Source organism: Mercenaria mercenaria, chromosome 1 (assembly GCF_021730395.1).
Source record: "Mercenaria mercenaria strain notata chromosome 1, MADL_Memer_1, whole genome shotgun sequence".
Classification (NCBI taxonomy): domain Eukaryota; kingdom Metazoa; phylum Mollusca; class Bivalvia; order Venerida; family Veneridae; genus Mercenaria; species Mercenaria mercenaria.
This window is the reverse complement of record NC_069361.1, coordinates 48538778-48553759: the sequence shown is the minus strand read 5'-3', so window position 1 is coordinate 48553759 and position 14982 is coordinate 48538778.

Here is a 14982-nt window from a genome sequence, read left to right as displayed (position 1 = left end):
CTGACTAGAGTAATTTCACGTATTTAGATGCGCCAGTTATTTGTTGTTTCACAAATTGCAACAGTTCGTTATTTGAACTGAAAGTCAAAATACAGATATGCGACACTTTGATAAATCAGACAACGCAGATAGATGAGACATGTATCATGAGATACAAAATTTCAATACTATTTAACTGTTCCGAAATCTCAATTTTTCGAGATGGAGCAAGCAGGCGAATTGGTCTACATTAGAATAGTTTGTAAGACATTTTCAATATATTTGTATCTTACTCATGATAAATTAAATTATAAATGGGAACATTTCGCCATCTTGATTTACTATGATAGATACTGTTGTAGCGATTTCATTAAAACATTTGGGTTCTTTTTACATTGGTTATACCAGAAGCAACTTCCTTAATCTGGAACAATGAGGAAGCCACTGAAACTGGTTGCAAAGTACATGTGATCTATACCATGACAAGCTGCAAGATACACTCTATCCCCAACATTGACATGTTGCACTACAGCAGCTACACCTGTTGCATACCCAGCTATCGTGCTGGCTTGTCCGACTGTGGCTTGTTTACCCCTACTGTTTACAAATATTGTGCAATACGCTTCTGCAATTCCGGGTTCTCTTACCACAGTTGCTATGAAAAAGTACAGTCCAGCCTGATTACAGACAAATTCTCCGCTGGCCATGTTGAACACATTACCGCTGTCGAATACGACATATACAAATTTTAGATGATTACCAGAAGTAGCGGTCTTGTTGGCTCCATGCAACGAAAATCCCACTTGCATACCTGTAAATACAAACAAACCTTAAGTCAGACAATGTCACTGTGCGTGTCAATTATCGTGACACTTGTTTTCTTACAGAAATCGACGCTCCCACTACCTAATATATTGAACTAATGAAACCAGTCCATTTCCTTGCGATGGCGTTTGTTATAACAAATATATTTATGTATACATCTTGTAGCTAAATGTATGCGGGAAAAAGTGATAGGTAGTTTGTTTAGTTGTCTATAGAATTTATTTCACAACGGCCCGGGAAGTGAACCCACTGCTCACCAGAATTTCACAGCTCATAAAGGTATAACAAGAAACATGCCTCCCAAACTACTTTAAAAACTGGCCTGCGTATTCAGAGAAGAAGGTTTTCAGAGTTTTCTATACAGCCATAGAGCGGGTTCGGGTCTGGCTGGTCGTCGGCAGTAACGGCCACTGCGCAGAAACACTCCTTATTAATGCCGTTGTTAAGTCAGTTTGCGCAAATACGGAAGTTTTCAGCCCGCCATTTTTAAAAATTTGAAAATCAAGGATCTTCAATATGTTTTCAGTATTTTAGCGACAGATTAATTTTAGCAGCAGTAACTTATCTATATTTAACATTTGACATGTATGATTTATTAAAATGTCAAGGTCGAACAAATGTAGTTTCCAGGAATCAAGTTTACAATCTTATAAATCGATATCGTATAATCTATGTTCGTAAACGCTTGAGGTACGGAATTCTGTACTAGGGAGGTTGTAGATGTTTCAAATCTATTTTTAAAGAGGCCGAGGAAGCCCGACGGATTTTCAGCTCACCTGTCACAAAGTGACAAGGTGAGCTTTTGTGATCGCGCAGCGTCCGTCGTCCGTCCGTCCGTGCGTGCGTGCGTAAACTTTGGCTTGTGACCACTCTAGAGGTCACATTTTTCATGGGATCTTTATTCAAATTGGTCAGAATGTTCACCTTGATGATATCTAGGTCAAGTTCGAAACTGGGTCACGTGCCGTCAAAAACTAGGTCAGTAGGTCAAATAATAGAAAAACCTTGTTACCTCTCTAAAGGCCATATTTTTCATGGGATCTATATAAAAGATGGTCTGAATGTTCATCTTGATGATATCTAGGTCAAGTTCGAAACTGGGTCACGTGCGGTCAAAAACTAGGTCAGTAGGTCTAAAAATAGAAAAACCTTGTGACCTCTCTAGAGGCCATATTTTTCAGAAGATCTTTATGAAAATTGGTCAGAATGTTCATCTTGATGATATCTTAGTCAAGTTTGAAACTGGATCACGTGCCGTCAAAAACTAGGTCAGTAGGTCAAATAATAGAAAAACCTTGTTACCTCTTTAAAGGCCATATTTTTCATGGGATCTGTATGAAAGATGGTCTGAATGTTCATCTTGATGATATCTAGGTCAAGTTCGAAACTGGGTCACGTGCAGTCAAAAACTAGGTCAGTAGGTCTAAAAATAGAAAAACCTTGTGACCTCTCTAGAGGCCATACTTGTGAATGGATCTGCATAAAAATTGTACAGAGTGTTCACCTTGATGATATCTAGGTAAAGTTTGAAAGTGGGTCACGTGTCCTCAAAAAGTAGGTTAGTAGGTTAAATAATGAAAAAAACCTTGTGACCTCTCTAGAGGCCATATTTTTCATGAGAGCTTCATGAAATGTCGTCAGAATGTTTATCTTGATGATTTCTAGTTAAAATTCGAAACTGGGTCATGTGCGGTCCAAAACTAGGTCAGTAGGTCTAAAAATAGAAAAACGTTGTGACCTCTCTAGAGGCCATATTTTTCAAGGGATCTTTATGAAAATTGGTCTGAATGTTCATCTTGATGATATCTAGATCAAGTTTGAATCTGGGTCATGTGCAATTAAAACCTAGGTCAGAAGGTCAAATAATAGAAAAACCTTGTGACCTCTGTAGAGGCCATATTTTTCATGGGATCTGCATGAAAATTAGTCAGAATGTTCACCTTGATGATATCTAGCTTAAGTTTGAAACTGGGTCACGTGCGGTCCAAAACTAGGTCATTAGGTCAAATAATAGAAAAACCTTGTGGATCTGCATGAACGTTGGTCAGAATGTTCATCTTAATGATATCTAGGTCAAGTTCAAAACTGGGTCATGTGTGGTCAAAAACTAGGTCAGTAGGTCAAATAATAGAAAACCCTTGTGACCTCTGTAGAGGTCATATTTTTCATGGGATCTGCATGTAAAATGGTCAGAATGTTCATCTTGATGATATCTAAGTCAAGTTTAAAACTGGGTCACGTGCGGTCAAAAACTAGGTCGGTAGGTCAAATAATAGAAAAACCTTGTGACCACTCTAGAGGCCATATTTTTCATGGGATCTGTATGAAAGTTGGTCTGAATGTTCATCTTGATGATATCTAGGTCAAGTTTGAAACCGGGTCACATGCCTTCAAAAACTAGGTCATTATGTCAAATAATAGAAATACCTTGTGACCTCCCTAGAGGCTATATTTTTCAATGAATCTTCATGAAAATTGGTCAGAATAAACGACATCATACTCAGTTCATGTGGGGACAGGTGAGCGATTCAGGACCATCATGGTCCTCTTGTTACAATTCTTGTTAACTCGGACACTTGCAGAAAAAAAAAAATATTTAAATGGAAAAAGGACATAATGACTTTAAATATTATAATGATATCTACAATAAAATGTAATATACCGATATTAGTCTAGTATCTGGGGAAATTTGTGTGCAAAAAAGGTCCCCTCGTAATTTCACTAAAAATGTTTAGAGGAATGGCTGAAGTGTTAGAATCTACCAGGTGATTGGCTGAAATCATGGTACGTTTTCCAGAATCCAAGATGGCCGCCAAGATGGCCGCCAAAATTTAGAATTTCGCTTTAGACCCATTATTCGCTGCGATTGTTAGTATTTTTTATTTTACACATGCTTTTTTTCATTTTAATCAATACAAGAAAGATAAGATTCATTTTTATGGTAAAAAAAATAATATAAATATGCGTTTTCATAAAAAAATGGCTAATTTTAGCCTTAAAATGACACAAAATGTTGGCGTAGGGGTCTTATTTTAAAAAATTATTCAGATCCGTTGTACACAGGTGCTCTTATTTCTGTATTAAAATAATTGTACACATTTGGGAGAGACAATTACACCATTTATACAATACAAAATGAATTATTTTTATTTTTACTAGCCAAAAAAGGTGGGTGGGGTATCTAAGTATGCATTTTAGCCAAAATTTATAATTTCGCTTTGGACCCATTATTCTCTGCGGTTGTTAGTATTTATTATTTTATACATGTTTTTTTTTTCATTTGAATCAATACAAGTATGGTAAGATTTATTTTATATTGTAAAACAAAAATTATAAATATGCGTTTTCATAAGAGAAATGCTAATTTTAGCCTTAAAATGGCCCAAAATGTCGGGGTAGGGGTTCCATTTTAAACTTGTATTCAGATCCATTGTACTCAGCTGCTCTTTTTTGTATTGAAACAATTTTACTCATTTGGGAGAGACAATTACACCATTTATACAATACAAAATCAATTATTCTTATTTTACTAGCTAAAAGGGTGGGTGGGGTATCTAACTATGCATTTTAGCCAAAATTTAGAATTTCGCTTAAGACCCATTATTCGCTGCGGATGTTAGTATTTTTTATTTTGCAAATATTTTTTATACTTGAATCAACATAAGAAAGGTAAGTTTCAATTTTTTACAGTGAAAAATTAATAAAAATGAATTTTTTTAGAATAAATGCCACCGTGTTATTTTAGCATAAAATGCACCAAAAATGTTGGGATACCAGCCCTATTTTAAGTTTTTATTTAGAACCAAGGTACCCAGCTGCTCTTATTTTTGTATTATAATAATTGTACACATTTACGAAAAACGATTACACCATTTGTACGATGAAAAATGAATTACTTTCATTTTACCAGCCAAAAAGGTGGGTGAGGTATTTAACTATGCATTTTAGCATATTGTATTATATTATACAGAGTAACTATGTAAGTCTCTTTAGTGTGCCCAACCAGTTTAAACATATCATTTCTGAGATGCGGGTAAATCATGCGAGTTTGATTTGTTAAAATTAAGTATACTGATAGATTAGCAGTTGTTTTTTGAAGTACATTCCCTTAAAGTTTGTTTAATGCCATTGGTGTAATGCAGAAGCTATGACCTCTAAACTCTTTTGAGGCCTGCATATAAGTTATAAATATCTCAAATTTATTAAATCTTGTGTGTCCAACTTCTCCAACACTTTTTAAATTTTCACAGAACAACAAGTTTGGTGTGTAGTTTACCATAAAGGAAGGATTTTTTCTGTGACTGTTTCACCGCAGTTACGACCCTTTGATAGTGTTTGCTACATGGAATATAGAGAAAAATCTTGTGTGTCTAACTTCTCCAACACTATTAGCCTGATTTGCTTCCAACTTTCACAGATGATCAAACTTGATATACAGATGACCACAGAGGACGTTTTTTTCTTGTGACTGTCTTTACCGTAGTTATGACCCTTTGATAGTTTTTGTTATATTGAAGATGACACAGTTTGTGGGGGCATGTCCTATGGACACAATTAACAGTATATAAATGAAACGTTTGATGGAAGTGATAGACAAGAGGTGAAGTAATATAATTTCTTTGTAAACCACTATTTTATATATGACAATAAGATTATTGTATAAGTAACTTTATCTTGGATGCTATATGCTTGAAGAGACTTTGCCAGGTCGGATCACATGAGGGGCGCAAGCGCCAAATAAGATTTGGCCTTGCAAAGTTCATGATAGCCAAATACAGCATCTCAAATCAAGCTATTGTTATAATGACCCTTTTGTTATATACCTTGACCATTTTGTTTGTTCTTTCAAAACATTGAACAAAATCTCTGTTTTATCGATGTCAAAGTAGATATTCAATGGAAAATTAAAGCTGTGTTTTAACTAAATTCATATTAAAAATACGAACAATTGCTTACTAGTACATGTATATACTACCACTAAAAGAAAATAGAAGTTATTTTTAACAAATACTGTTTTACATGGCATTTAAGGTTACCAATCAGTTTTAACTGATGCTCAACACGGCTTCAGGAAACAAAGATCCTGTGAGACCTAACTGATAATCACAATACAAGACCTGGCCAGCACAAGCGACTCCATGGGACCGACTGATGTGATTCAGCTGGATTTTTCAAAGGCCTTTGACAAGGTCCCTTACTTAAGGCTTCTTCATAAGCTAGAGTTCTATGGTGTGAGAGGGAAACTATATAGTCGGATCAGCAGCTTTCTCGGAAACTGTACTCAACATGTGAACCGGGATGGCACTTCTTCGGATACAGCCCCAGTTCAGTCTGGTGTTCCCCAAGGAAGTATTATTGGCCCTCTGCTGTTCCTTCTTTTTATTAATGACCTGCCTAATTACATCTCCGCAGGAACAACAGCTAGATTATTCGCTGACGACTGTGTGCTCTACCACAGTTTTAGGTAAGCGGAAGATGCACAAGCATTGCAAAAGGATGCGCTACAGCAATGGGGGAAAGGATTGGCTGATGGAATTTCACCCTCAGAAGTACCAAATAATGCACGTCACCAACAAATGGAAACCAATTAGAAATCCATATACCATACATGGACACATTTTAGAAGAAGTAAACTCAGCAAAGTACATTTAGGCATCAACATTCATAAGAATCTCAACTGGAGCCATCATATTAACATTTTTACAAAGAAAGCAAACAATACCAGATCATTTATTCAGAGAATTATGCATCCGTTCCCAAAAAAACAAAAGAACTTTGGTATACTACCCAGGTGAGACCATTTATGGAATACGCTACAGTCATCTGGTATCCCCATACACAGGAAAATATACAGAAACTGGAGATGGTGCAGCGAAGGTCAGCGCATATGGTTTTCTCTGACCACAGACGAACCAGCAGCGTCACACCTATACTACATCATCTTCAATGGCCTTCATTCATTCGGTGGAGAGCACAGGCAAAGGTCACCATGATGTACTGGGTTATCAATTGATTAGTGGATGTGCCAACTACACACCTCATCCCATTGACCAAATTCAGAGGTCATGACATGAGATTTCTGGTGCTTTTTGCCCGGACCAGAAGTCGTTTTCCCCAGACACTATCAGGTTATAGAACAGCCTTCCCCAAACAGTGATAAGTTGCCCCTCGTTAGACAGCTTCAGGAGGGAAGTGCAGACTTTAGAGCTTCGCTAAACTCATACTGGATGGTTTTTAGATATACTGTAATATAGTATATTCTATCAAGATATGCACCTGTAAAAATTTCATACATCACTCAAGCGTCAGTACAAGTATATGAGAGATGATTTGTATCTGTATACTGTAAAAAAAGAAGGTATTAGGCCCATTATAGTGTACCTACTTTTGAAGAGTATTCAATTCCTACCATAAAACTACTTTGACTTAAATTTTACAAGTGCATAGGTTCGAGCCCTAGTGGGACCATTTTCCCCCTTATATTCCTTTTTTTCTAGTAAGTTAATACTTTTTTAAAGAATTATTATTGATTTATTGTACAATAGTGTTTTTTTCCATCTAATAAGAGATGTTTAACTGCTTAAAGTGAAAGTACCTCTGAAACAGAAGGGGCAGAGTTAGACATTTTTAGAAATACTGAGTTACATGCGGTAAAAGTTCTCTAGTTTGCTTTTACTCTTTAGATGACTTGATCCGACTTTAATTTTTCAATGTTTGAGTGACAATTCTGTCCCATTAAAATTTTAATCCTTTTTCTTAAGAGACTCTGAAAAAAAAAATGATACTGACAGTTTGAGTTTATGTTCTATAATTGTTTACCAATAGTTTGACGTTTCTTTTATAAAAATAATGGGATAATGGATTCTCTGCAAACGTTTTGGACAGTGGTCATCGTTTTGAAATTTATCTCTATTTGAGAAAGAAGAAATAGCTTAAACTATGCAAAATGTATAAAACACGGCACGGTAAAAGTTGTTTAAAACTTTCAACACAGTGCGAAATAAGGTCAACTTTAAGAATAATACCAAGTGAATGCCATTTCTAAACATTACCATAAGGGGTCTAATACCTTAATTATAAATGCAGTTAGTATGTATCTTGTCAAGTTGATAATTTTATGAGGATTTTTTACATCTGAAGTTAGTTTCTAAAAATAAACTGTTTAGTGAAAGCTGGGCTGGCATTAGATGCTGTTTTTTTTGTAAATGCAAAGAAAACCCACACCCCACTGAACATCTGTGGCAACCCGAAAGTGGTTCTTTCAGTTCCAATAGTATCGTAAAACAATCCAAATGTTTGTATTGTATGTTGTCAATTCAGAATGTTTTGCATGAGGAATATTTTGTAACTTTATGGTATAAACAATTCTTTGATAGGTCATTATTCTAAGCTGTATAAGAATGAAAATTGAGCCGTGCCATGGGAAAACCAACATAGTGGGTTTGCGACCAGCATGGATCCAGACCAGCCTGCGCATCCGCGCAGTCTGGTCAGGCTCCATGCTGTTCGCTAACAGTTTCTCCAATTCCAATAGGCTTTAAAAGCGAACAGCATGGAGCCTGACCAGACTGCGCGGATGCGCAGGCTGGTCTGGATCCATGCTGGTCGCATACCCACTATGTTGGTTTTCTCATGGCACGGCTCAAATATTGAAGATTTGTTTAATACAATTCAGTTGTTATTATTGACTGATTCAAACCACATATATTGAGACTGGTTTTCAATAAAAAGATTTTGTTCTTAATTTTTGTGCATTTCTATTGACTAAATAAACCTATGACGATATACATGTAACTATACTATGAAGTGGTTTATGGTGATCGCACTAAGCACATACATTCTAGTTAACAAAACTGTAAATATCGGCCATTTTGGTGGCCATATTGGAAAATGGCCTCCATTTTAAAACTTACATCACAAATGAAAACAGATCAGTTATACGTCTTTCAAAAAACGAACATTTACGTAGCATTTTATTTTATCATACACAATTGTGTATTAATTAAGAAAACACTAGCTATGTAAAAAAGAGGCGCGAAATGTATGTTGATATACCCCACCCACTTTTGTCGCTAGTAAATTAAAAACAATTTCATTATTAAATGTACAAGTTGTGTAATTACATTATCTAAATGTGTTAAATTATTATAATTACAAAATGAGAACACTTAGAAACGTCAAATCTGAAAAGAAAAATGAAATAGGAACCCTATCCCAAAGTTTTGGGGCGTTTTAAGGCTAAAAATTAGCCCTTTTTTCATTTAAAAACCACAGTATTTGGTATATTTTGCTTCTAGTAGTAAAACTTGTCTTGCTTGTGGTAATTACAATTACAACAAACATATATAAGACAAAAATACCAAGAACACTTGCGAATATTTGTTCTCAAGCGAACTTCTAAATTTTGACTAAAATACATACTAATATAATACCCCACCCACTTTTTTGGCTAGTAAAGTAAAAATAGTGCAACGTTCTTTGTATGAATGGTGTGATTGTCTTTCCTAAATGTGTACAATTATTATAATACAAAAATAAAAGCATCTGGGTACCACGGGTCTGTATAAAAATTTAAAATAGGACCCCTACCCCAACATTTTTGGCCATTTTTAGGCTAAAATTAGCATTTTTTCTTATAAAAACACATTTTCTATTAATATTTCGCTATCAAAAACGGAAATTAGCTTTCTTTTGTTGATTTAAATGAAAAAAAGGCATATCTAAGGTAAAAGATACCAACAACCGCAGCGAAAAATGGGTCTCAAGCGAAATTCTAAATTTTGGCGGCCATCTTGGCGGCCATCTTGGATTCTGAAAAACGTACCACGATTTCAGCCAATCACCTGGTAGATTCTAACACTTCAGCAATTACTCTAAACATTTTTGATGAAATTACGAGGGGACCTTTTTTGCACACAAATTTCCCCAAATACTGTACTATATATAAATAATTGTTTTAATCCGAAGAAACCATACCTAATATCTATGCATTAAAGATCCCACTTAATCTGCTCTAATTAGTGTTAATTGGCATTCGTCGAGTTTCTTGATTATCAACTTGTCAATTTGCAGGTAGAAAAAAAGTTAGAAATTGTCAGACTGGATTCTCAGGCTACTCAACAGCAGAGATTATTATTATCTTGGCAATCTCGTTCCGAACCCCAAATTGCTGCTTTTTTTTTTCTAACGAGTAATATAGATCTACATTTTTTGCCCAGATATGAACAGAACACCTGGGGTCTTTTTCCTCCTTCAGAAAAGTCGCCATATGACTTTAACCTAAGAATCAGGTGTACCAGGGTTTACCGTGCATGTGTTGCATGTTTGGAATTGAATGAGGAACACGTAGCATTATTTGTGTGTGACTATTGTTGATTAGATTTAGGAAAATGACCATGCTCTATGTAAATCTTCTGTTTCATTGTCTGCTTTCTTAATTTTTGAAATTGATTCATATTTCAACGGATTTACGGCATGTGACAGATTTTATGTTTTTCTACATGTTCGTTCTTCCGAATTTACGACGTAGGTATGTTTCAAATGAATTTTTAAAGCTTAATTTGATTCATTAAAGAATTATTATTTTTTTTTATCCAAAAAAAACCGCATTATTTAGAAAAAAAAAACTTTGACACGGCCTGTGAAACCCGACAGTGTGGCCGAACAGCATCGAAAACGGGCGACATGGGTCGACCATACTTGGCAGTAATTTACCTAGACTGGTTATCAATTCGTACAATGATTTATCACAATTAATACCCGAAAATGTGCGGGACAGTCTGATCTATATCTAGACTCACTAGAATACGAAATCGCCGTCGGAAACTAAAATGTGTCCTATATGGTATTGCATTGCTTAAACGGCCGAATAATCCCGAACCTGCTGCAAGTATAAACCTGCAGCCGACAGCCACACATATTTTCCCGTTGGCTTCTAACAGTTTAAGTAGAGAATCGGACCAGTTGTTTAGGAGGATACTGCGTTTGAAGATTTTTCTTATTTTAGCCAAGGGTTGTGATTCAGGATAATACGTAAATTCTTGATAGATGGTCACCCAAGGAATATATGATTTCTGTAAAATCATTTTTTACAACCAAAGTTGAAGAGAAATCGTTAGTTTTACTGATAAAAGGCCAGTTATCCGCCCATGCCTGTAATACTAGTAACTGCAGGAGGGGCGTCGCGGGTCTTCCCCATCATGAAAAGCTGAAAATTCGTCATATGACCAACATTTTGTTGGTGTGACTTAAAAATAAGGCAATACAGTAAGACAAATTGTAATAATTTCTTATTTAACTTCTGCTGACCTTTGCCGTTTTCATTACCTTTTGACTGACCAGCGGCGACGAGCAAAATCGTGTCATTAAGACCGGTAATGATCTCTTCTATGCCATGAATTTGCGATGAAAATTCTTGTTTCTCCACAAACCCGTCTCGAATATGGCTGCTTATGGCTAAATACTGTTCTAGTAGGGTGTGGTAATTTTCCGAGAGACGCGACTGGCTGTAGCTTAAGTTAAGAAGCCATGGATTCACTGAAGATTCTTGAAAAGTTACCATGTCTGAAACCTTCACATTAAGCAGTTCGTTGACTTGTGTATTATTCATTACTTCTTCAGTGACGTTATCGATGCACTTACGAAGAAAATCAAGCTCTCTTTCAAAATTGTCATATATATAAGTAATATTTTGAATGTCTGTCTTAACATTGAAGTGTTCTGTTTTCAAAGTAGATAGCTCTACATCTAATATTTGTTGCTCCACAACAGTACCAGTCATATTTTTATCAAGCTTTTCTTGTCTCACTATTATGTTATCGACACTATCGCTTATTACTTTGAGGTCCATAGTTTGTTCCAGATACAATTTTGTTGCGTTTTCGAAATGCTGTGTCAGATTTTCAAAATCAGACTTTAGTTTTCTTATCTCCCCCTTCGCATTCGCCAAATCAAGGCTTAGTTTCGTATTGTGATCTACCAGCTGCTGTCTGTTGTTTCTGTCTTTAATCATTTCCTTATTTGCGTCAGCACGGAATTGTTCCAAACTATTTAACCTATCAACAAGAGTGGCTACATAAGTCTCCAGTTGATGTCTGGAATTCTTTTCGTCCACAATAAGACTGACAAGTTCGCGGTAACTTTTGTCTGCAATGTAGGACGTCGTGTTAAATCCTGAACATCTTGAGTCAAGAAGCCGGAGCAACTTCTAAACAGTAGAAAAAGTATCCGTGCGCAACCCGAAACATGTCTCCTCCGTTCCTTAAAAAGTAAATTTTGACCAGTTCCGATGCAGTCAAACGGTGCTACAAATGCTTAGCCGCAAGATATACATAATGCACGTATGACCTAGATAGTCATAAAACATAGTAATGAAAATATTTTACAGTGTTTTTATCATTTTGCCGACAGTTTTTACCAATATGTAGGTCAAAACAAATAGAATGATGCAACAATGATATGTTTCAATGTCGCTCATGGTAAATAAGGAATTTACGTGTTTTGCGAGAGGGGTGAAACGTTTTAGTGCTTTTTATGTTAACATAATGCATCCATCGTCAAGCTCAGCAATCTCCTAAAAAGGAAGAGCTGTAAGAATTAATTCATCAATAAATAATGCGCTGGTGTCGCTTTTTTCTGTGTTGGTCAAAGATAAAGATTCTTGTTTAACCTGGGTAGTTGGCGAAAGTCCTCACCTGGATGGATCAACTTATTTCCAGCCGAGCCCACGGCAGGCGTCATATTAACTCCCCAGCATACAGTCTAGATCGATACTGCTGGAAACAGTACCAATTTAAATAATTCACCCATCACTGAACCCTTGTCGAGATATCAGCCGCGAACGGAAATCGAACCCGGACCGCTGGCGTTGTAGCCCAACCTACTAACCACTGCGTCACTGACTCCTTTATAGCCTACAATTGTTATTAATATGATATAACGAGTATCACGATAATAAAACACGTCTAGGAGTGCTAACACTTGACAGTTATCACCGATTCCATGAATCGAATCTGAATGTCCTTTATTGCATATGGCAACTACATGTAGTTCATTACCAGACTTTAACTAATATTGAAGAAAAAAGGTCAAACATCACAAAAGAGGACTGTGGTCCGACTGTTAATATTTGTTCCATATTTCATAGAAACAAATCCTTGATATGCATAAAGATCGCCATAAGATAATGCTTAAATAAGCAGTTTATTCACTCTGTAATAATTATTCGTGTTTAATTTTTTATAATAAATATTCTTTAAAAGCTACAAATAAAAAAGAAAGGACTAATTACTAATTCGTTGATATAGATGCATCGGTAATCAAATAGGCGTTTACAGTCATCTTTGGTTCACATAAAAAAAAACAAAATATAGAAAGAGATATATGATTAAAGTGTCATCGTATGGGGATGTTTTCGGTTCTCGTGAACCTTAAAAGACCAGATGGCACGCGCAGCTTACACGCCTCGAGTGGTCAATGCTTGGCAAAAATTACATCATCCCAGATCAAGCAATATGTTCTGTTATAAGAACTAAATCAATGTGTGTGGCTCACGGTTCATTATAGATTCTTTCACTGGTTGTAAGAGCAGATGTGAATTTCGATCTTAAATCTAAAGCAAATTTTGGCAAAGTCAACTCGAGCTGAATACAGCACCACGGATCAAGTTATTGGTTTAATAAGCCTTTCCTGTTTTTTTTTATTTATTATAGGAAATAGATCATAATAAGATATTGTTAAAGACATCTTATTGACATAAATTTAATTGTTATCCATGAAAGATTAATGTGTTTTCTAGTTGATAAAAGATCAAAACTTAATTTCAGATAATTCAAGATGCTTTTTGTGTGGTAAATTAAATGTCTGCAATAGCCCGAGGGATTGTTGCGAGGCCGAGCGCGATAGTGTAAAACCAACAATATATACCAGTGAATGGGTAGTTATTTTATGTAAGGATAGAGTGGGAAAGACTTTTGCAATGATTGTTTATGAAACACAGCTTCCTTCCCAAAATCTGCGTAAAACGTCTTTTCTAAAATAAAACAAAGAATTCGAAAATTAAAATCGGAAGTTACTTTATATTGATTTCATAATAAATTACTCATTAAACGGCAATGGCGTGCACCCAGTATAAATAGTGTTTGGCACTCATAAACCATAATATAATTGTAGTTGTGCCAATACTGGAACACCCAGTACATCATCCATAGACGATAACTTTAATCAAATAGGCCCAACAAAATCACAGAAATGTTTAAATAAGACGGGTTTTCAAATAGATATTGCATACCTTCAGATTACCTTATTTTGATCAAATCTCTTGATAAATGGTCAACATAATTAAATGCTTTTGGCAATAGAGGTAATTCTAATCAAAATGGCTACCAAAATAAAAAAAAAAACAATTTGCTACATTAAAATATAAACGTGAAAGCAAATAGTCACCTGATGCTTGCAATTATTCGGCACATAGAATATCTATTTTTCCAGGAAAGTCTTAAACAATTAAAGCTATGGTATCTGCAGACTGATGACATCGAAAGACAAAGAAAAATGAGCATTTATATGCAATCAGCACGGTGTTCAGTTAAGAATTAAAAGCTTTTTTTGTGCGTTTTACGAATATAAACCACATTGGGACTTCAAAATCCATGAATAGTGATAGTTTTGTTTGAATACGGACCAGTTTTAACTAGGCACAATTCATTCGTAATAAATACGCATGTTAAAAAAAAGATAAAAAACATTCAAATATATCAATATGTTTCGATCAACGCAGAATGCATCAAAATACATACACTGCCAGATTTGTTGTCCGGCTGAAAATTGTGTTTTATTATACACTGTACAAATTTGTACGTCACAATCATTACGTCATAGCGTCAAACGTCACAGCGGTGAGATGGAAAAGAAACCCACACAACAGGCACACATTTAGTTGATGTAGTAAAAGATGTATATGATAATCATTCTTGCATAAAACCTGTGTTTTTACCGCTTTTGGTATGCATAAACAGGAAACAAAACAAGTGGAGAAACAAGGAGATTCTCATGAGCACGCGCTGTTGCTAAACGTTCCGGGTCCAACGTAAACGAAAAGATGGACACTGAATCAGTAATATATCGCAGTCGAAATGTCCGAGACTTAGCTATCCTCCTAATGCTTAGCGCAAAGCGAGG